Source organism: Lycorma delicatula, chromosome 1 (assembly GCF_047948215.1).
Source record: "Lycorma delicatula isolate Av1 chromosome 1, ASM4794821v1, whole genome shotgun sequence".
Taxonomy (NCBI): domain Eukaryota; kingdom Metazoa; phylum Arthropoda; class Insecta; order Hemiptera; family Fulgoridae; genus Lycorma; species Lycorma delicatula.
In genome coordinates this window covers 373,679,489-373,701,778 of record NC_134455.1, presented here as the reverse complement: position 1 = coordinate 373,701,778, position 22,290 = coordinate 373,679,489, and the positions used below count along the sequence as shown (strand labels likewise).

General features: G+C 36.1%; 1 protein-coding gene across 1 annotated transcript in view; it reads left to right on the top strand.

The window, feature by feature from the left end:
• The window catches only part of Lerp (lysosomal enzyme receptor protein), a 313,317-nt gene that overhangs the window by 239,937 nt on the left and 51,090 nt on the right, over positions 1-22,290 (top strand). The window lies entirely within an intron of this gene.

Here is a 22,290-nt window from a genome sequence, read left to right as displayed (position 1 = left end):
CTTGTTTAAATTTACGGAAGCGTGTTTATACTACTTTTTACGATAAACGGTCAGTCATTTAAAATAAATATTATTTTTAAATTTGCCGATGATGTACATTGTCACATTGGATATTAACTTAAATATTAAATTAAAAAATTATTTCGAATTCTAATCGATGAACATAAAAAAACTTTCTCTGTTCGTTCTGATGAGTTCTGTTAACTTTCCTTATTAGGACATAGCAGAAATAATGAGCTTAAGACATTTACTTCCGTGACATTTTTTTTTATTTCCACAAAATATTGTAAAATTTAACTTTTTTTGTTAAAAAAGCCGTAATTTTTTTTTGTCCAGTTTTAAAACATTACTTCAATCTTTTTCTAATTTAACTCGGCCAACATTTTTCTGTATTTCGTTGCTTAAAGGAATTTTCTGCATTAAGGCTATTTAATCTACTTTTATAAATTGTTGCACTAATACCGTTGCTATAAAACAGCTTTTCTTGAACTTTTTGATAAATGGAACCCTTTTAGTGACCACTTTTTTCGTGGAATTTCTGGTTTGCTTCAATAATATGGTTTTAATGGAACATTTTGTAAATGGATTATTTGTAATAAAAATGACTATTACTTCGAACAATATTTATTTGCTTCAAATAATAATTTTAAGATTAATCCAAAAGTTCTTAAAATAACTTAATAATAAGGTACTGAAACAGAATTTAAATTTTAATCAGATGAGTGGTACCGCTTTTTATTATCGCAGATATACTTAATATTAGGTTTTAAAAAGATGAATTCTCATGTCAGGTTTGGTATTCATTCTGTTGCGATATTTATTTTTTATCGACATAAGCTGAGAGCCCCGTTTCACATATATATATAAATGAATGTCTGTCTGTATGTCTCTTCCTAAACCGTTCATCCGATAGCGATGAAACTTTTGGGAAAAACTGGACGCATGTCAGGGAAGGTTTCTGAATTGTATTTATGGTCAGATTTGCTTCATATACAGAATATATATTACTTACGTGGAAAGAATTATTTCTGCAAAAAATGAACCCGCTAGATGGCGCTGGGGTTGAGATATTTAGAAAAATTATATTTATGGACCGATTTGGTTCATATTCAGAATATGAATATTAGTTACGTGAAAATAAATATTTTTGCAAAAACTATACCCGCTAGGTGGGGGCCGGTGTCGACATATTTACGAAACAAATATACAAACAGACTTTTTTATTATATATATAAAAGGCATGTTCGTATGTGTGTCCGCTAAAGACCAAAAAATTAATGGACCGATTTACGCGCGAGCAAAAAGGAAAATGGAAAAAGGGGAAAACGGGAAAGGGTAAAAAGGAAACTGGGAGAAGGATGAAAGGTGAAAGGTAAAATTTGTGAAGTTCAGTTTTTTAATTTTTTTATCAAATTTTCAATTTGTTCATTTAAACTCTCTCTCTCTCTCTCTCTCTCTCTCTCTCTCTATATATATATATATATAGCAATAGCGAAGCTTTGCCGGGTCTGCTAGTACATAAATATATATATATATATAATTGCAAATGGTAAAAGCGCTAACGCGGCCTTTTGCGACAAATGAGGATATTCATCTTTTAAACTGTACCAGAATTCCAATAACGGCATTATTTTTAATTTTTCTTGCAACGATGAATCAGAAGTCATTTTAATAAATGTTTCGTATTCTTCTGCTGACATATTTGAATGTTTTGCACTGACAATAAATGGGTTTTTAATCCACAATGAATTTTGATATTTAATCTGTTGTTCATCTGGAGAATACTGATTAAAAGTGTCACTCAAACCTTTCATGTTCTGAATAATTTCTTCAATGTATATTCCTTCTACAGAGTGATTTTTTAGTCCTGTTACCCAATTTTAAATGTAATTTAAGAAAGGGAAATTTAGGTGAAATAAAAAAATGTATTTGTTACTTACAAAAGAGATTTAATTAAAAGCTATTACTTACATAATTGTTAAAGAATATGCTCAAAATGCCCACTCCTTGCGGTTATACACGCACGGACTCTTTTCAGCATATTAGCAGAAACCTTTTTATGAGTTGCATTGGAAATATTCGTGATTAAGTCTGTAATATTGACTTTAAGTTTATCAATAGTGTGAGGATTGTTTTTGAAGGCCTCGGACTTAATATAGCCCCACAAAAATTAGTCAGGAGATGTGAGGACTGGGGACCTTGGAGGCCATAAGCCCTTGCTTATTATTCGATAATCAAAGAACTCTTGCAGAAAATCCACGGTTTCTTGAGACGTGTGGCATGTAGCGCAGTCTTGCTGAAACCAGCAATACCGTTCTTGAGGTTCCAGGAGGGACACAAATTGGCGCACAATATTCTTGTATACTTCACCATTTACTGACTGTTCGAAGAATATGGGTCCGATTATACGATGACAAGATATCGCACACCGCACACCAATTTTTTCAGGATGCAAAGATTTGTCTTGTAAGGCGTTAGGATTTTCAACCACCCAAATTCGAGAGTTTTGACTGTTCAAACAACCATCGAGATGGATCCAAGCTTCATCATTAAAGAACACTGTTTAAAAATTCGATTCGTTATCGTTTCCGGGAGACCTAAACCAACGGCAATATAGCAATCGCTTGTTTAAATCTGGAGGCTGAAGCTCTTGGACTAATCGTATGCGATACGGATACAATTTCAATTTTTTAGCAGCTTTCTGAACACTCTATTTGACAAACCGACTTGCGTGGAAAGTTTTCGTAAACTTTTCCGTGGAGAATTGACCAATCTTGTTTTCACATTCTCTTAAACGTCATCTGTCAAGCGAGTCGGTCGACCACTACATTTTCAGTCGCAAAGACTACCTGTCTCTCGAAATCGGTTTGCTATTCTAAAAATTGGCATTTTTTCTGGCGGAGGAACACCAACAAATTTAATTTGAAATGAATCTTTTACACTCGCGTACGAGTTCATAGCAAAATATTGTTCAAGAATGAAAACTCGTTGTTCTATGGTAAAAGACATCCTGTTCGTAACACGACCGGAAACGGCACAAACGTTTACACAGCTCAAGGAGAATCAACTCACACTGCCGTATCTATACCGGTTGAGTAGCCCTACCAACTTCGTGTCACAAAACAAAATTTCCCTTTCTTAGACTAAAATTACCAGACATTAACAATTGGGTAACGGGACTAAAAAATCACTCTTTATTTCAACACTGTCTTCTTCTGAAAAGCTTTTTATTGTTGGGAAGAAGTTAAAATCGTTGAATCTCAAACAGATTGTCCAAAATTCTATTTTTTCTCTTAAAAGCAAGAACCTTTTCACGGACTGGTAAATGTATTTACCATTTACTTATTTGCCCTGAAGAGTTAAATTAAATTCATTGATTTTTGTAGAAATGACGCTTAAATAGGCAATTTTAAAAAGCCTATTTTTATCAAATAATCGATTTTTCAATTCGAAATTGTGTTTTAAAAGAAAAGCACGCACCTCGTTCTTTAGCTGAAAAATACGGGTTAATATCTTCCTTCGAGATAACTATCGGACTTCAGTTTGTAAAAGAAGAGATGTATGTACACCTACCATATCCTTACTTAGTATTTTGAATAAACAATTTATTTAGTGGCCGAGAGTTTATAAATTTAATCATTTTGAAATAATTTTGAACCTCATCAAAACCTCATACTTTTTATTTTGTATTGTGTCGAACGCAAAGACGATATTTGTGATTATTTTTGCAGCGCTTATGGTTTTATTCATTTATTTTCACAACTATACTAATGACCGCATATTAAAAGCACAAAGAGTAAGTTAATGTATACATACCTTTTTTTTTTTTTTTTTCTCTCTCAGCTCCCCTGGGCCGGACCGATTTGTCGGTATTACGCCGCCCAGGGGAGTGTCTTTAAACTCAAATAGGCCTCCCCACCTACCGGCTATATACCGGCATGGCAGGTCGGCCTACCGGTTAGCTCTTTTTGAGAGTTCTTTATTAATATTGCCCTTTTGGACACCACGCCAGACCCAGTTCGCCGCGACGCGGCGCCGGGTCCCTTCAGTATTCAGTGTGCTGTTACCTGACTGTTACCCGTGGAGTCCTTGATGGCTCATCAGTGCCAACACACCGCAACGTGCTGGACCTCACCAGCAAGGCTGTCCACCCAGTCCTATTCTAGCTAACACCTTGTCTTCTCTCATCGGAGTATTTCTGTACAACAACTTGTCTAACAAAGCTAGCAAAATTGTTCCAGTTTGACTCGCTTCTTAGCATGTAGTCTATTGTTGTCTCTGGAGTTATACCTGTGAGTGCCTTACTATGTCTAAGTGTGTCCCACCTATTGCACTCAAAAAAGGTGTGCTCAGCATCATCTATCTCGTTGCAGTAGTTGCAAATTGGCTCTTCTCTCTTCCCTATTTTGTGCAGGTAGTTATTGAAGGAACCATGTCCTGTAAAAAACTGCGATAGGTGATGATCAACCTCACCAAATCTTCTCGACAACCATGGCTTGATGTTGGAGATGAGGGTTCTCGTCCATCGACCCACAGCTTCCTGCGACCATCTTTCCTGCCAGATATTATAAACAGCATCCCTGACCTCTTGTTCTGGCTTGCCTTGTGCCCTCTCCACCCTCTTTTTTGCGATTAGGTTAATAGGAGGTGTACCCGATAACACGCACAGGGCGGCATAGAACACTGTCCTGTATGCGGACACAACACCTAGGAGCACACACCTGTGCGTCCTCACCAGTCTCTTTGTTGCGCCTGATGGCGATAGAGCGCCACCAGGCCGGAACGGCATACATAAGCGAAGACACGACCGTGGTCGCCAGTAAACGGCGATTTGAGGCCCGAGGGGCATTCTGCGATGACATAATGATGTTTAAGCTTTTTATCATCTTTTCTGCCTTGTTGCATACATTGACTATGTGGTCGGTGTATCTACCGTTTTTCTGGAGGATAACTCCTAAGTACTTGATGTTATTCGCTTCTTCTATAGCATGACCGTTGATGGAAATATTGAACGGTTCTAGCACTCTTCTACCCGTAAAGGCAATACACCAGCATTTTTCCGTAAACAGTTGCAGACCCCTGGACCTCAACCACTCCTGTATAGTGTCGATGGCCGCATACACCCTCTCCCGCACCCCCAAGACCGTCCTTTCCTCTACGAGGACTGCATAAGCCAGGACCTGGACGCCGACAGGAAACTCCTTCTGAAGGAGTTCATCTATAATCACCAGCCACAACAACGGCCCCAGAACAGAGTCCTGCGGAACTCCACCGTGCATTTGAAAATGTACTGTTTCTTCCTGTGCTTCTACCAGACATCCTCTGTTGGACAAGTAACATTCAATTTGCCCACGCAGGTACGGGCTGAGGCCCCTAGCCGCAATTGCGTCATTAATGTGACCCCGACCAATGGCCCCGAACGCGTTTTTTATGTGACAGCATCAGTGGAATTCTCCTGGTTCGCCAAGTGCCTCTCTTCACCTCGTCGGCCCATCCCGAAATTCGGCAGATAGCCTGCACGGTGGATCGCCCCCGCATAAACCCATACTTGTTAGGACCGATTCCGGCTCCCTCTTCTAGTTCTTTGATGATGCGGCCAGCCAGCATCTTTTCTACTAGCTTCCCCATCATGTTAAGGAGGCTCAGAGGTCTATAGGTTATATCTTCCTCCGAAGAGGTGCCTTTAGGTAGGAATACCACTCTGGCCTCCTTCCAGCAGTCGGGGAAGTCTCCGTTCTTCATGCCGTGGCTGGCAATCTCGAGCATCTCCCAGGGAGCCTTCTGAACCAGCCCCTTGATCACTGCCGCGGGAATCTTGTCCGGGCCAGGGCTCTTTTTGGTTGCCAAGCTCCTCGCCGCAAGTTGTAGTTCTTCCATGGTGAATCTTCTATTATCGCAAGGTGTGGATCTTACGATATCAGGCACTGTATGCGGGAACAACCTGGCTACCTCCCTTGCAACACTGGTCTTATTGAGGATAGGCATACGTCTCCCGAACTTTTTGGTCACAATACGATATGCCTGGCTCCAGGGATTGCTGTCAAGCTCTTCGTAGAGCCTGATCCAGCAATCCTTTTTACGTCTCTTAATAGCCTTATTGAGCGTTTTTCTTGCCTCGAGGTATCTATTGGCTATTTCCTGGTACCCTTCTCTGTTATTTCTAAGAATACGTTGTTTCCTTCTCCTAAGGGAAGCTCCTGTCTCATTGCTTCAATTTCAGCAGTCCACCAATATACGGAGCGCCTCCTTGTATTGTTAGCTGCCATTCTGTCCATTTCCTGCTTTATTATATTAGATAAAGCCTCAGGTGATTGTTGATGTCTATCAGACAGTCTACTTGCAGTCCTGTTGACGATTTGCTCTATTTGTACTGATGAGAATCTCGGTGGGGGGGAGTGCACTTCACGCCTGAAATCTACGTCTTTCAGATCCAAGATAGAGGCGCGGTGATCGCTCGCTATATCTTCTGAGAGAACCATCCACTGGTACTGATTCCTCCTCCACCTACAGTCCAGGATGGTGAGGTCAAGCACCGACCGATGACCTCTCGCTACGTACGTGGGCGTGTCGTCATTAATGCAGATGCAGCCGGCAGTTTCCAGAAGATCGGCCAGGATCTGTCCCCTCCTGTTGGTGTGTCGACTGCCAGCCGCCACCATTTTGCTGTTAAAATCACCCAGCATTACGATCCTCTTGGTTGAATTGGTAATCACACCTTGTAAAGTGTCGATGAAGTTAGTAAAGTCCGCGATCGCAATGTTGGACGAAATGTAGACACCCACGAATAGAGTTGTTTCGGTCTCAACAGACACCACGCCACTACTTCTAAACTTGAAATTCCATTGTATACTATGACTTACGTCCATAATGGCAACATCTCCCGACATATCAACAGTCCATCCAAGTTTGGCAGCTTCATATTTATTGGGTTCGGTGACCACAAGGAGGTCTACGTTCTTGTCTGCAACAACACGACTAAGTCGTGAGCGAGCATACTCCTATTGGCATTCGCTAACATAGTCCTAATCATGCAATTTTTTCTTACATTGCCATGCTCCAGTCCTGTGATCACCGCTCTTACAATCGAGGCATTGCTTAGGTTCAAGACAATCCGCTATCTTGTGACCTCTGCTACCGCAGTTGAAGCACAAATCGAGCCTATCTGGGCCCTTACATTCGTGCCTTCTATGGCCCGTGCCCCAACAACGGTAGCATCTGTCTTCATCTTCCCGGATGTACTCCCGGCAACTAATCCATCCGATTCTTATTCTTTCCTCGACCAGTTTGCATGCCGCTCTGTAAGAGGTCATGACCATAATATTTTGTGTCTCGCCAAAACCTTTCCTCATGGATGTTATCTTGACTTCCTCGCTAGAACCCACGCAATTTATAATGGCGGCCATAACCTCTTGCTCTGTTGTGTCATGCTCGACATCTCGGATGTGCACAACAGTTCTCCTTCCAGCTCTGCTTTTTATATCAACATGAAGGTCGGCAGCCTTGTCCCTCAGGATAGATGTAAATTGTTCCGTTTTCTCTGCACCCTGTATCCTAACGTGGAGCTCCTCGTTACGGCCCTTTCGCAATGAGATGACGTTTTTTGCCTCCTCGCTGGTGACAGCATCCTTCATGGACCGGGGGAGCTCCGTGTACGTTTTTCCTTCTGCCTTAACAATCACTGTTCGGCTTTGCTCCGCCGGTGGAGTAGCCTTCTTTATCGGGATTTGATTATTACCGATGTGCCTGGTCCCACCATCCCCTTGGAGAGTTAACACATATACAGGTGTTTCCCTTGCTCTGAAGATATAGGATATGATCTTCTTGGCAAAATTTCCCATACTGCCCGAAGGCAGTATGTACGCTGAATTTGGTGACTGTATAGCTATCTTTTTGAACGCCTTCAATAAACAAGAAAGGGTTTCCTTTTCCGGGGCTCCCGAGTCATAATGTATCTTAAATTTCTTCTTCATTTCTTCAACGATTTGGTCTCCTATTAGAGTTATTTCGTCTTTTATGATGTCACCAGCTGCGAGTTTGTTACCTATATCCTGCTCACCTACTCTCCTTAAATCTCTAAGAGTACAAGTGTCTTTGACTTCAGGTGGAAGGTCAGTAACCAACTTTAGCTTGCCCGTAAGTGAGTTAGGCCACCTTTTAGGGAGGAGCTCAATGAGTTCTTCATCACTCAAATCACTGGTCAAAATATACTCCATGTAATCGTCACCCGCAATAGGGTCCGTTTGGGTAGCTTGGGAAGTCTTGGGAGAGAACAGCTCGGAAAGCGCATTCAGTCCCTCGTATACTCGCCTGAGATCCTGTTCATGGGTCGCAATGTACTTATTCAAACCTGGGCCTAAATGCTGTTTCAACGATATCAGTATCAGACCCAATTGGTATGCTAGACTGCTCACTGTATCGGGTGCCTCTTCTTCCTCCTAGGAAGATCCTTGGCGGAGCCTCTTCTTCCCTTTTAGATCGGTTTTCTTGACCGTCGCCGATTTTGTCATGCTGCTGCTACTTTGGGCGGATGGGACCCATAGGGAGTGAACCACGTCTTCGCATGGTATAGTACTGTACTCAGGGGGCCGTCCCAAGTTCTACGAATACCCATTCGGGGGAGGGGCCCCAAACAAAATTGGGGGGGGGGGGGGGGGTTGAGGGGGGTAAGAAAAATGGGGTCAAAAAATTTGGGGGGGGTCGTGGCGGTAGGGGGTTAGGGAAGGTTTTGGGACGAATTTATGTCCAGGTAGGAAGGAAATCGAGTGGGTAGTTCTCGAGATATTAGTAGAAATGTAATTCCCTAATAAAACAGCTCTGAGGACTTAGAAAAAAATCTCTACTCGTACGACGATAATACGAGAGAATAATTACAAGTCCTTGTTTACTATTATAAATACGCCTGTATGAGCCTGTGTATTAACTTAGAAAAATTTCGCAAGAATTGAATAATTCTAACCTCAAATTCACTATATAATTTATTAAAAAAGTAGTTTTAACTCACTTGATCGTACTTAAAGTAACGCCCAATAAAAGTACGATGCACTAGAAACGTAAAAACGCATTCACCTGTTATAAATCTTCAGTTTTAGAAGGTAAAAAACACAATATCCACAGCTCACTAATAAAGCTGAAAAAACTCTAATAACTTTTTTAGTCCGTGACCGAATTAAAAAAAAAACTTACTATACTTGTCCGTTATCCTTATCACTTTAGTTCCTAAATGCCGTATCCGAAATATAAACCAAAAAACCAATCTAAAACACTAAAAAGCGCGGAGCGGTACACAACACGTCTGTTCACAGCGATGTCCACCACTCGACTAATGTATACATACCTGCTTGATGTTATGTATACCCGTTTATGATGTTGGAGATGAAGTTAGGGTCATCTATTGCTGAATTTTTCAATTTACTACAGACAGCTACGCGATTTTGTTTCTGGTCGCTGTTCAATAGTCTCAGTACGAATTTTGCAGCAATGCGTCTCATGTTCAAATTGTCCTAGAAGATGCTTTGCATGGACCCATATGACATTTGTACGATTACACAAACATCATGGATTGTTTGTCTACGATCTGTAACAATAGCCTCTTGTACTTTCAGGATGTTTTCCGGAGTTGCGCTTGTTGATCTTCCTGAATGCTCATCGTCATCGACTGTTGTTCGTCCATCTTCGAATCGTTTGTACCACAAAAAAGTTTTACTTTTACTCATAGCATTGTCACCAAATGCTTCCACAAGCATACGATGGGTTTCTTTAAGCACGAAGCAAAATTTGATGCAGGTTCTTTGATCTTTAAAATCTGCCATTTAGAACTTCGCCGAAGCAGTAAAACACAACGTTACACAACAGCACGAAAGTCAACAATGCAGCCTCCCACCGTCACAACTGTTGGAACACTGATTCACAAAGAGTACTGTTAGCCACATCTAGCGGCAGCAGGTTGTACCAGCAATTTTTGGCGCGCGAAATTCAAATTCCCCGAAATTTTGGGTAGCACCTCGTGTATATATATATATATATATATATATATATATATATATATATATATATAGCTAGATACATTTTAAGTATCATGTATGCCATTCATCTTGTAGTTTATCCTTAAAATATTTAATATCATCAATTTCATAATATAATATTTTTGTACGACATATTTCCTACTAAACTGTCGCCGCTTATGATTGAAAATACGTCTGAGACGACTGTAAATTTATTTGGTTGTCGTTAGACTTCTAATCGAGTTTTGGTGTAAACTTCAAATTAAAAATTCGTAAAACTGTAAATTATTTTTATACCGATACTGAGAGTCAAGATAAGATTGAATCAAAACCGAAATAACAACTTTATTTAAAGAGACGTTTAATAAATTACAGATTATGAACAGTTTACGTGAACGATTTATATTTGACCAAAGAGTGTCTAAAATTGAAATTTGAAAGAATTTCAATTTATAGAGTAGTCCACCACGTGTAGCCTGTAAAATGTAAAAGTTGGCAAAATTTGGATAATAATTGTCACAGGTAGAAAAAAAATGGTTGTGAAGAAATGCAGTTAAATACGATAATATACTTAGGACCTAAATAAGCGCAAGTGAATGCATATATTCACGTGAGCCACTAGGGTGTGTTGCTATATTTATGAATAAAAGGTTTACACTACTGTAGTTACTTTCGTTTACTTATAGTCATCGGAATAACTATTGTAATTAAACAAGTAATGAAATACTTAAATAATACATTTCATAGCTGTTGTCTGTCATTCCGTAGCTTACAGATTGGTTATACAACTTAATATATTAAGTTTTATAAGCCAAAATTTTGAGATTGGGGATTTTTGCAAATCTCGACTTTCAAGACCCCCCTTGGTACAAAAAAAAATCGGGTGCGGCTGTGTCGGGGCGCTTGGTTTAACGTGAAACGTTACAGACCTTGGTTCAAGTTCCTCCTACCTACAGACGACCAACTTATCTGTAGAGTTAAATGAGAGAGCCACCATCGCATTTTTTAAACAAAAATGAAAGTTTTCAATGGAAAATTTTAGTTCCTTCGTTTGGCCAACTCTACAGATAAATTGGTAGGTCTGTATGTCAGCGAGTCACTTTTATTGTATTGGATTACAATAAAAACGAGACATTGACTGCATACTATATTTAATTTTAACATAAAACAGGCACTAAATGGTACATGACATATAGACTAATATTCGGCGACAGTTTTGTTCAACATTGGTCTGTGATGTGCGAAGTAAGAGACATAAGTAAGAGAGCATTATATCAACATCAGTGTGCCTGGTGAACGTCCAATCGATAGTGGTGTTGCCCAGTGTTGTGGACTTTGTTGGCACGTAGTTGAGGTTGAATTCATTCTTCATGAAATCAACGAGGGAACCGTAATGTGGATCGTTATTGAAATCGCCACGGAGAACGATGGGCGTCTCCAAGTCTGGTCGAGAGTTTTGTAATAATTTCGAATTTGCATAAAGGATAAACGCGGCGAAATTAACCGAACACTGATCGGGTCAAGCGGTGGCAGGCCGTCCGGCTTCGCGGGATTTCGAAATCCGTTTGAGCGCGATATCGTCAGGATTTTATTGATCTATCGACTTGCTACAGGTACTTCATTAACGAAATGCCGCTACATTTCCGCCGGGGAATTTAGTCTGAAGAAGAGAAATGTTGCGAGTTTTCGCCTGCTTTAAATCTCTGTCAAACCAAAGTCGATCGCAAACGCTGCTAGATAGAACAAACGGATTGTTTTCAAATACCGTTTTGAAGCGTTTATCCGCTAAACACCAATGGTCCTGCATCGCATCATTTCGACTGATGATAGCCATCAGCCCGGGGCCGCCTTCGACCGATTTATAGGTGTTATGTCCATTAGTTTGGGTACAGCAGCGGTAGAAGTGCTCGCGCTGTCGTCGTCGTTCACTGAGCGCGCTGTGTCAGCTTTGAGACGCTCCCGATACAGTCTCGCTCGGCACCGGACATTGGGATACTTGTGTGTGGCCTATAACTTACCGTTTACAACGATATGCGTAATTTATATCTTCGGCTGGCTTTTGCACGGGTTAAGGCTGACATATTGAATTTTTAAACGTTTTTACATGTTTACTTTAATTTTTTACACATAAATATTATCCAAAATACATTTATTGTTACTTTAATCGATCTAGCTCGACAAACTATAAACACAAGCACACGAATCACCACGCTATCACGCCTAAGTCGTGAGTTACAGTGAATGGAAATAAAGGAGAGAGCCAGTTTTGGCCGATCTGCACTATGCCCCTTCCCCGCCAACCCATTCGCCAGTGACGCTTCAAAGTCGTATCGGTGAGCTGACCATGTAAATTGTAAAATGACACCACATTTAAGTCTCTGAGACTAATAGTTAGGGAGTTATTAAGGCAGTACGATATAGACTTTTTGTTACGCTACAAATTTCTGTTCTAGTACCCGTATGTTTCGGTTTGATTTTAAAGACGTTTCACGTTAAAAACAAAACAGAATTATAGAAATATCCGGAAGATGTATGTACGCACGTGTGATGGCCAGTATTTTGGTAAATATCTCCGGACTGGCTCAACATAAATTCTTCGAAAAGGGCTCAAAATATTTGTGGGATTAAATTTTGGGAAAAATTAAAAGATGGGAAGGGATATTTTTTGTCATTTTGAATTTTTGATTTTTGCATAGTGGTCATGAAAGATTGAACCTTTATCAAATATTTTAATATATTTTCATCCTACTTAAGTACGATGAAAGTACTTAATAATTAAAATTACGAAGTTTAATCGATTGGATTTAGGGATGAAGGGATAGTCAACATTATTTTTAAACAGTTTTTGCCTCGTATTTTGAAAACTTGTTGACCAAAAAATAGTGAAATTTGGTTTAAATATTTGACTAGCTTTGATATCCTAGCTTTATTCTGATTTTCGCGTCATCGGACAAAGCATCACGGTGCATATACGTATATAAATTTATAATTTTATTTATTATCTACTATAATCTTTTTTAGTAAGTATAATTTAATAAAGAATAATATTTTTGCCTTTTTGAATGAAATTACATCAAATGGCCAATCTTCGTGGCGGATTCGGTAGCGTCTCAGCATTTCATCCCCGGAATCCCGAGTTTGAATCTCGTTCAAGCACGGCATTTTTCATACGTTACAAAATTCAGTTTCCATATTCTCACGTAAAAGCTTAATTTGCCACAAAAGCTTTGAAGCTTTTGTGGCAAATTAATTTATTTAGCACAAAAAAAAGAGAGAAAAACGAATCTCTTCTTAAAGTAAATAATTACTTATATAAATAAACCTTTAAGCCCTAAAAATACAAAGGGGTTAAATTTATACATGTATAAGTATATCTTGCATGTAGAGACTAAAAATCGAAAGATTCGCGTTATTATTTTTCATTTCTTTCTTCATTTCATATTCTTTATTGCTATTTTTGCTCCTGTTGAACTTAAATCCTATTTAAATTACTGAATATAAAGAAATCCAACTCTTCGTAATTAATATTGCAAATTATCATTATACTCGTATTTCCCAGGCCACATGTATGTTCGTCAGAATCGTCCACATGTAACAAATAGTTAGTTAGTTGCGGAGTATTAAATAAAATATAAAGTTTGGGCAGAAATTTATTACTTTCTGTTCAACGCTTCCTCAAAAACAGTTTATGATCATTAGATCAGACATACAATACACAAAAAAGATCGCAAAAGGGGAGATAGCACGCTGTTACTTAACCGTGAAGAGCGAGCATGATTGTTACGTTGAAAACGATATCTATGCAGCAAGTGGTGTTTATAAATCACACACAATCGGGAATAAGGAATTTAATTAAATATATTGTTATAAAAGTTTTTTTCCATCTAATTCCATAAATTCTGAGAAAATGGATGTAAAACCAAGAAAATTAGTAGTAATGAATTATAATAGGTAGTTTAATGGATAATTTAATTGGCTAATAGATAAGGTTTTTTTTCATTACTCTGCATTCAGCTGCATTCTAGGAATAAAATAATTACGGTTTATTTAGTCGTTTATTACTACTTGCCTTGTCTAATTATTTAATTTTTATTCGATTTTACATTTTAGCATTGAGAAATGACATTAAAAGTTGTAAGTTAACTTTAATGCCACACCTTTATTCAAAATTATTATTCCTCCATTAAGTTTTACATCTAAATGAAGAATGAAACGACGAATAAATACACATATTACGGTAATTGGATTGTAGAAAGTCCTAGAGAATTAAAGTCGGATCGATCGGTAGGATAATTCTTTCACTTAGGATAATTCTTTCACTTCATACTAAGAACGTATGAAAGGGGCACCAAATGATCCTCTCGCAGAAAAAAAAAAGATAAAATGTCCTTTATCCAGAATGCTTGCATTTTTTATTTATTTATTTGTTTGTTTTGCAATTAAATCATTGGTGTCTAGAAATAACAGTTAAAAAATTTGATTATTTTCATTTAATCATAAAAAGAGCACATTTGAAAGAAATCCTGAAGAGTACTTTTATTTCGGATCTTTGCCGGAACGTTTTCGATTTGATGGTAAACTTTGCCAATGTGAACGATTGTTACGGTTAGGATTGAACAATATGCTTATAGGTAACCCACCGGGTTGGTCTTTCGGTATGGTGAACTCGACATCGCAAATCAGCTGATTTCGAAGTCGAGAGTTCTACGGTTCAGATCTTAGTAAAGTCAGTTATTTTTACACGGATTTGAATATTAGATCGTGGATACCAGTGCTCTGTGGTGGTTGGTTTTCAATTAATCACACATCTCAGGAATGGTCGACCTAAGACTGTATAAGGCTATATTTCTTTTACATTCATACAATATCATCCTCTAAAATAATACTTTACGGTGGTTCTGGAAGTTAAACAGAAGAAAAAGTACGCTTATAGTTAGGCGTTGAAAATAAATATGTTGTACTCCTAACCATAATTCTACTCTTGTCAGTTTTCATCATTACAGTATACATTTACATTATAACGTTCTGTTATAAGTTATGTACATACCTTTCTTAGGAAAATTTCAGCTACAGTTAAAAACATCAATAAATAACAAAAATAAACTTGAGGAGCTGGGTATGACCAAAATCCTCCTTCATCTAGAAAGTATCAATTCAAGAAGAAACTGGACGAAAACTAATATGTATGTCATACAGATCTAACCAAAAAGTAAAAGAAAATCCCAACCGAGGGAAATATCCCAGTTCGTTCAATGAAAAAATAAATATTCTAAATAGACAGTTGACGGTGTGGAGATATTTACTCGGATCAAATCATTCAAGATTACAAATTTCTTTGCCGCGCAAACATTCAAACAGTGAAAAATTCATCCGAAAAGATGTAAGTGTAACATGCCTAATATGTCTAAAATATGTATATATGATAATTAGACAATTTCCAATACGATTAGCATTTTACATAACCATAAACAAGGCTCAAGGACAAAACTCGACCGAACAGGGCTCAATCAACCTGAACAGGTTTTTAGCTATGGATAATTGTACATTGCCCTATTACGCACAAAATCTTTTAAAAATGTAAAATTGGAGATGAAACCTAAGGATCGACGCACAGCTAATGTTGTCTGAAAGGAAGTCTTACGAAAAACATAGAAAATTATGTATTAAAAATTTATTTATTTACATATGCTGGGTAGCAGCACGGGTCAGATAGTAGAGTATTACAAAATAAACAAACAGAACTTCTATTTAGCACTAGCATAAATGAGGGCATGAATGTTTTAAATTAGGTTCAATTAGACTTCATCATCATTTTAGAAATTGAAATAAATTGTTTGGCTGTAAATTTGTGTTAACATATTTTACTTCATTCTCTGTTTGTAAAAGTGCAGCAGTAGTTGATTATTGCAGTAAGAAAGGAATAGAATTTGAGCTGTTATAGTTTTGTTTCTACTAATGCAAGTTGTTTTCTTATTATTTATAAATAAACGAAAACAACTGTAAATTAAAAATGATACATCATGTCGAAAGGTTAGCTTAATTTAGTTTAAACTGCACGTGCCCACCGGGTTGGTCTAGTGGTTAACGCGTCTTCCCAAATCAGCTGATTTGAAATTCGAGAGATCCAGCGTTCTAGTCCTAGTAAAGCCAGTTATTTTTACACGGATTTCAATACTACATCGTGGATACCGGTGTTCTTTGGTGGTTGGGTTTCAATTAACCACACATCTCAGGTATGGTCTAACTGAGAATGTACAAGACTACACTTCATTCACACTCATACATATCATCCTCACTCATCCTCTAAAGTATCTAAACGGTAGTTACCGGAGGCTAAACAGGAAAAAGAAAGAAAAGAAAAGTTTAAACTCCTCATACTTTCGAGTCAGACCGGCCAGAATGTATAATCTTAATTTAAAATGAAATAAAGCCGATTCCTAAAGTAATGTCCTAAATAGTAAAAAATTAAATCCTTCAATTCTTTATAGAAATTTATTTTTATGAAGCCTGGGTATAATTAAAAACAAACGGGTAACATAATTTACTACCTCTTTATGACTTCAGACGACATATTATTACGTGATCTGATACTAAGAAACGATGAAAAAGGAAAAAACTATCTTCAAATGTTTTATACGGACTATGTAATATTTATTTTTAAAATCCGTTCGTATAAATTATTCAGAAGAAACTTACTATGAAACTAATAAATAAATTAATATACTCTTCGAAATAAAAAAGAATCATCGAAACCGGCGGTTCAGATTTAATCGTGAATAAGCATTAATACATTTAAAAATAAAAAGACGAATCGAAATAAGAATTTTTTTTCTGCTAAAGTCGTTCTAAAAAGTTAAAGCAAGATTATTTCATTAAAATTATAAATTACTCTTGTGAAAAAACTTACTTGGTTAGTTTCATACAGATTTGTAATTTATCCAATGGTTTTGTTGCTAACAGCTTCGACGTATAAAGTCGCTTTCAGTAAAATTAGTAAAATCGCTTAAATATATAAGTATCATTTAAAAATTTAAAAGAAATTTTCTTGGAAGAATATGGTATCATTTATTAATTGAGTATTTTTTTATAAATTAGTATTTTATTGTTGTTTCTAGAGGTGAAGTATGTCAATTTATTTTTTTTACAGTTTATTGTTTTTTTTCGAATGATTTTGAAGTTCAAACGCCTTTCAAAAGCGTTCGTTCTTTATGAATTATGACTTTTTTTTCTATTTGTAATATTTTTTCCCGAGACCAGAGGCGAATAATAATGAAATTTATTTATACTACTTTCCTGAATAAAATTTCAGTTGTATTATTAACACATTAATCGTGATGCTTTTGTTTTCAGTAGGTTTTGTATAGAGAAATGATTTTAAAAACTTCCTATGATTATTTATACCAGATGTTCATGATGCTAATTATATTGTAAATATACATGTATTGGTCGGTTGAATAAAAAGTATTTTTTTTTATACCGCCTTAGTGTTTTTTTTCATGGGAACAGAAATAAAACCGTCTGAATCCAGCATTTGAAAACGAAGGGTACGTTTGTCCTGCTGTGTTTTATTATTATATTGAACTACAATTTGTAGAAAACATACATTTTATGTTTAAAATTAAAAACAGTTGTCCCCTTCTTTAATTCTGACTTCTAAAGAAATTTTTTCTCATTAACTGACGTAAAATATAATGGTTGTCTTAACTGTTAGGCACAATAGTAATGGTTTAACGGTCAAGCTATTGTTAGTTGTGTTATATAAAGTACAAAAAATAGTTTTTGATTTACCGTTTTTATTTCTTGTACGAAGTAAAGGAAAGTATTGTGATCGCGAAAAATTTCGGTTTTCATATTTCAACGGAAATATCCATTTTGACTAATTTCGTTGGAATGGCTGTATGTACGTATATTTGTATGTACAAACGTATCTCGCATAACTCAAAAACGTTTAGCGGTATTATGTTGAAATTTTGGATTTAGGATTTTTATAACATCTACTTATGCACCTCTCCTTTTGATTGCAGTCGACTGAATCCAAAAAAATTGGATTTTGGAGTTTTTCTTCACTGTAGTAAAAACCCTCGTTGGAAGCTTTTCAACGATATATCGTAAGTGGTACAAATTTTCATTGGTTCCAGAGTTATAACTAAATGAAATTTTAATTAATGAAATATTTGAATGTTACAAGGGATGGATGGATACGAAAGGTAAAGTCGATAGATGGGTGGAATATATTGAAGAGTTATACGGAGGAAATGAATTAGAAAATGGTGTTATAGAGGAAGAAGAGGAAGTTGAGGAGGATGAAATGGGAGAAACAATACTGAGATCTGAATTTAAGAGAGCATTAAAAGATTTAAATGGCAGAAAGGCTCCTGGAATAGACGGAATACCTGTAGAATTACTGCACAGTGCAGGTGAGGAAGCGATTGATAGATTATACAAACTGGTGTGTAATATTTATGAAAAAGGGGAATTTCCGTCAGACTTCAAAAAAAGTGTTATAGTAATGATACCAAAGAAAGCAGGGGCAGATAAATGAGAAGAATACAGAACAATTAGTTTAACTAGTCATGCATCAAAAATCTTAACTAGAATTTTATACAGAAGAATTGAGAGGAGAGTGGAAGAAGTGTTAGGAGAAGACCAATTTGGTTTCAGGAAAAGTATCGGGACAAGGGAAGCAATTTTAGGCCTCAGATTAATAGTAGAAGGAAGATTAAAGAAAAACAAACCAACATACTTGGCGTTTATAGACCTAGAAAAGGCTTTCGATAACGTAGACTGGAATAAAATGTTCAGCATTTTAAAAAAATTAGGGTTCAAATACAGAGATAGAAGAACAATTGCTAACATGTACAGAAACCAAACAGCAACAATAACAATTGAAGAACATAAGAAAGAAGCCGTAATAAGAAAGGGAGTCCGACAAGGATGTTCCCTATCTCTGTTACTTTTTAATCTTTACATGGAACTAGCAGTTAATGATGTTAAAGAACAATTTAGATTCGGAGTAACAGTACAAGGTGAAAAGATAAAGATGCTACGATTTGCTGATGATATAGTAATTCTAGCCGAGAGTAAAAAGGATTTAGAAGAAACAATGAACGGCATAGATGAAGTCCTACGCAAGAACTATCGCATGAAAATAAACAAGAACAAAACAAAAGTAATGAAATGTAGTAGAAATAACAAAGATGGACCACTGAATGTGAAAATAGGAGGAGAAAAGATTATGGAGGTAGAAGAATTTTGTTATTTGGGAAGTAGAATTACTAAAGATGGACGAAGCAGGAGCGATATAAAATGCCGAGTAGCACAAGCTAAACGAGCCTTCAGTAAGAAATATAATTTGTTTACATCAAAAATTAATTTAAATGTCAGGAAAAGATTTTTGAAAGTATATGTTTGGAGTGTCGCTTTATATGGAAGTGAAACTTAGACAATCGGAGTATCTGAGAAGAAAAGATTAGTAGCTTTTGAAATGCGGTGCTATAGGAGAATGTTAAAAATCAGATGGGTGGATAAATTGACAAATGAAGAGGTATTGCGGCAAATAGATGAAGAAAAAAGCATTTGGAAAAATATAGTTAAAAGAAGAGACAGACTTATAGGCCACATACTAAGGCATCCTGGAATAGTCGCTTTAATATTGGAAGGACAGATAGAAGGGAAAAATTGTGTAGGCAGGCCACGTTTGAAATATGTAAAACAAATTGTTAGGGATGTAGGATGTAGAAGGTATACTGAAATGAAACGACTAGCACTAGATAGGGAATCTTGGAGAGCTGCCTGCATCAAACCAGTCAAATGACTGAAGACAAACAAAAAGCCGATTATCGCCTTCGATTGTTGATGATTTTTTTCTTTTCATGAAAGTTCTCAAAATCTTCTGAAATTTGATGGATATAAATTGCTATAATATATATTTTTATGGCTCAAACTTTGGTATTTTCTTTTCTTATCGATAATATAAATCTATTACTGCAGTTTTTAATAGAAAAAAAATACTAAAAATCGAACCAGTAATTTATTGCCAGGCATAGTGTTTAATTTCTTAAAACGATGGTGAAGTCTAATTAAATCTGTTTTAAATTATTCACAGTACTTAGCATCATTTAAGTGTCAAAAATAAGTTATTCCTTTTGTTTGTTTACTGTCTGTTTAATAATTTTTATTATTGGTAATTCATCATAGCATTTCTTTCCGATAGTTTCCAAAAGACGGGTTTTTTTAAAACTGTATCATAGCTTATTTATAATAAGCAAGAGAGAGAATATTTATTTTTTTCTATTATTAAATTTAACCAAACAACCGGGTTAATAATAATTACCATTTAATTCTGTTTATACTATTTTCGGACAAATCTATTTTTACCCTTAATGGTGTAAACAACACTAGGAATTCACATCAGTGGTTTGAAAAAAAAACCCACATGCTGTAGTTGAATCAAATTTTCAACAACGATTTTGGGTGCGTTTGGCGTGGCATGATCGACAACCAATTAACTTTCATACTAGAATAACGTGTTATAGAGAGAAATTATTTGAATTTTTAAAAAATATATTTCTTACAGTCCTTAAAATTTCTCATTGGCGAAACGAATTGATATGTTATCAATCTGATGGAGCGACAACACATTTAATGACTGAAATAAGGCAGTTTTTAAATAAAAAATTTACTGGTAAATATATGGACTTAGAAGGCCGGTAAATTGGCCATCTATATCACCGGACCTTACTCCCTTAGATTATTGTTTATGATGGATGATATGCGAGATATAGAAGCAAAAGTAGATACGTGATATACTGATCGCTTGCATCCACAATGTTGCTGACCTCATCAAGGAACGCGAAGATATGTGGTTGGCGGTATTAGATTAGCAACAGAAAATGTAAGAAAATGAGTTGCAATAGTTCACCGACGTCGGTGGTGAAATTTTCGACATTTATTGTAAATTAATACACTATAAACCACAATGAGTATTATTTTTTAAAGTAAATGAAAAGTATTTTAATTTTTTTAAGTTTAAATCTATTGTACTAAAAACAACTGTTTTAATTAATTTAATTTTTTATAATTGCAAATGATAAAATTTTATAAATTAAAATTTTTCTTTTACCCGTCAATTTACAATATCATTTATTTTTTTAAATTTAATAATACATATGTTCTGTAAAACGGTAATGAAAAAATACGAGAAAGTACAGAGATCTGTCTTAGAAAAAAGTGTCTTGAAAGTTACAGGGGTCTGTCTGTCTTTTAGCCATTAATAAATTTAAAGATTGAAAAGACGAGATCGGTAAAAAAGTTATAAAATGTTCAGTCACCTGCTGCCCCGTGTTATATATAGGTGGGTGGATATTATCATCTTTTTTTTGTTTTTTTAATAAACGTGCACTAAATCAGATGTGCACAATCCGGAACTTCAGGTTTATAATTTTGTATTTAGCACTGAATTTCAAGGTAAAAAATATTTTTTGTAAAAACAGAATCTTGTTTTCTTACTCGATCGCTTGGGCTTACAATATACTAAATAACTACGGTGTTTTTGTTACGTATTTTAGAAGTCGTTCCTATAATATGTCTAATGACAATATCGTACTGCTATCAGCGTGAGTCATGAATTTTATCCATAAGTTTGATAACGAATACCTCAGCCTTTAAAATCGGTGAAGTTTTTATTTTTTATTTTGCAGTTGCTTGATTGAACAGCATCGCTTGATCATATTTTTGCTCAAATGAATACGTTTTTAATTCTAAACTTTCAGTGTTCATAAAAACGTAAGATATAAACACATAAAAATAAGAGAAACAGTGCTTTCAAAACGGTGAACAAATTTTTTTATTTGTATAAAAAAAGACAATATTTTACCAAAAAATTGCTGCAGTTATGAAAGAGTTTTAGTTGAAAGTAGACTATGAACCAAATCATTCCCGAACATATAAGATTTTACAGCACGATAAATAAAAAATGACTGATGCCGCTCCAAAAAAATTGCAGTTGAAGACTACATTGATGAGTGCAGTATCTTTCCTTATTAAAGATCGTATGGAATTAACCAATTATTTTTCATTTACGAACTGAATTTGTGTAAAATATCGCACCAAAAAAAAAAAGCTCATTATCATTATTATTATTAATACTAAAACTATTAACTCTGTCCATGTTAAAAGCCTTGTTTATCGCTGGTTTTAAAAAATACTTGATAATAACCTTTGAAACATGAAAATTTCATCCGATACTATCGTGTTGAGTGCAGGCAGATGACGAGAAAAGATTTAAATC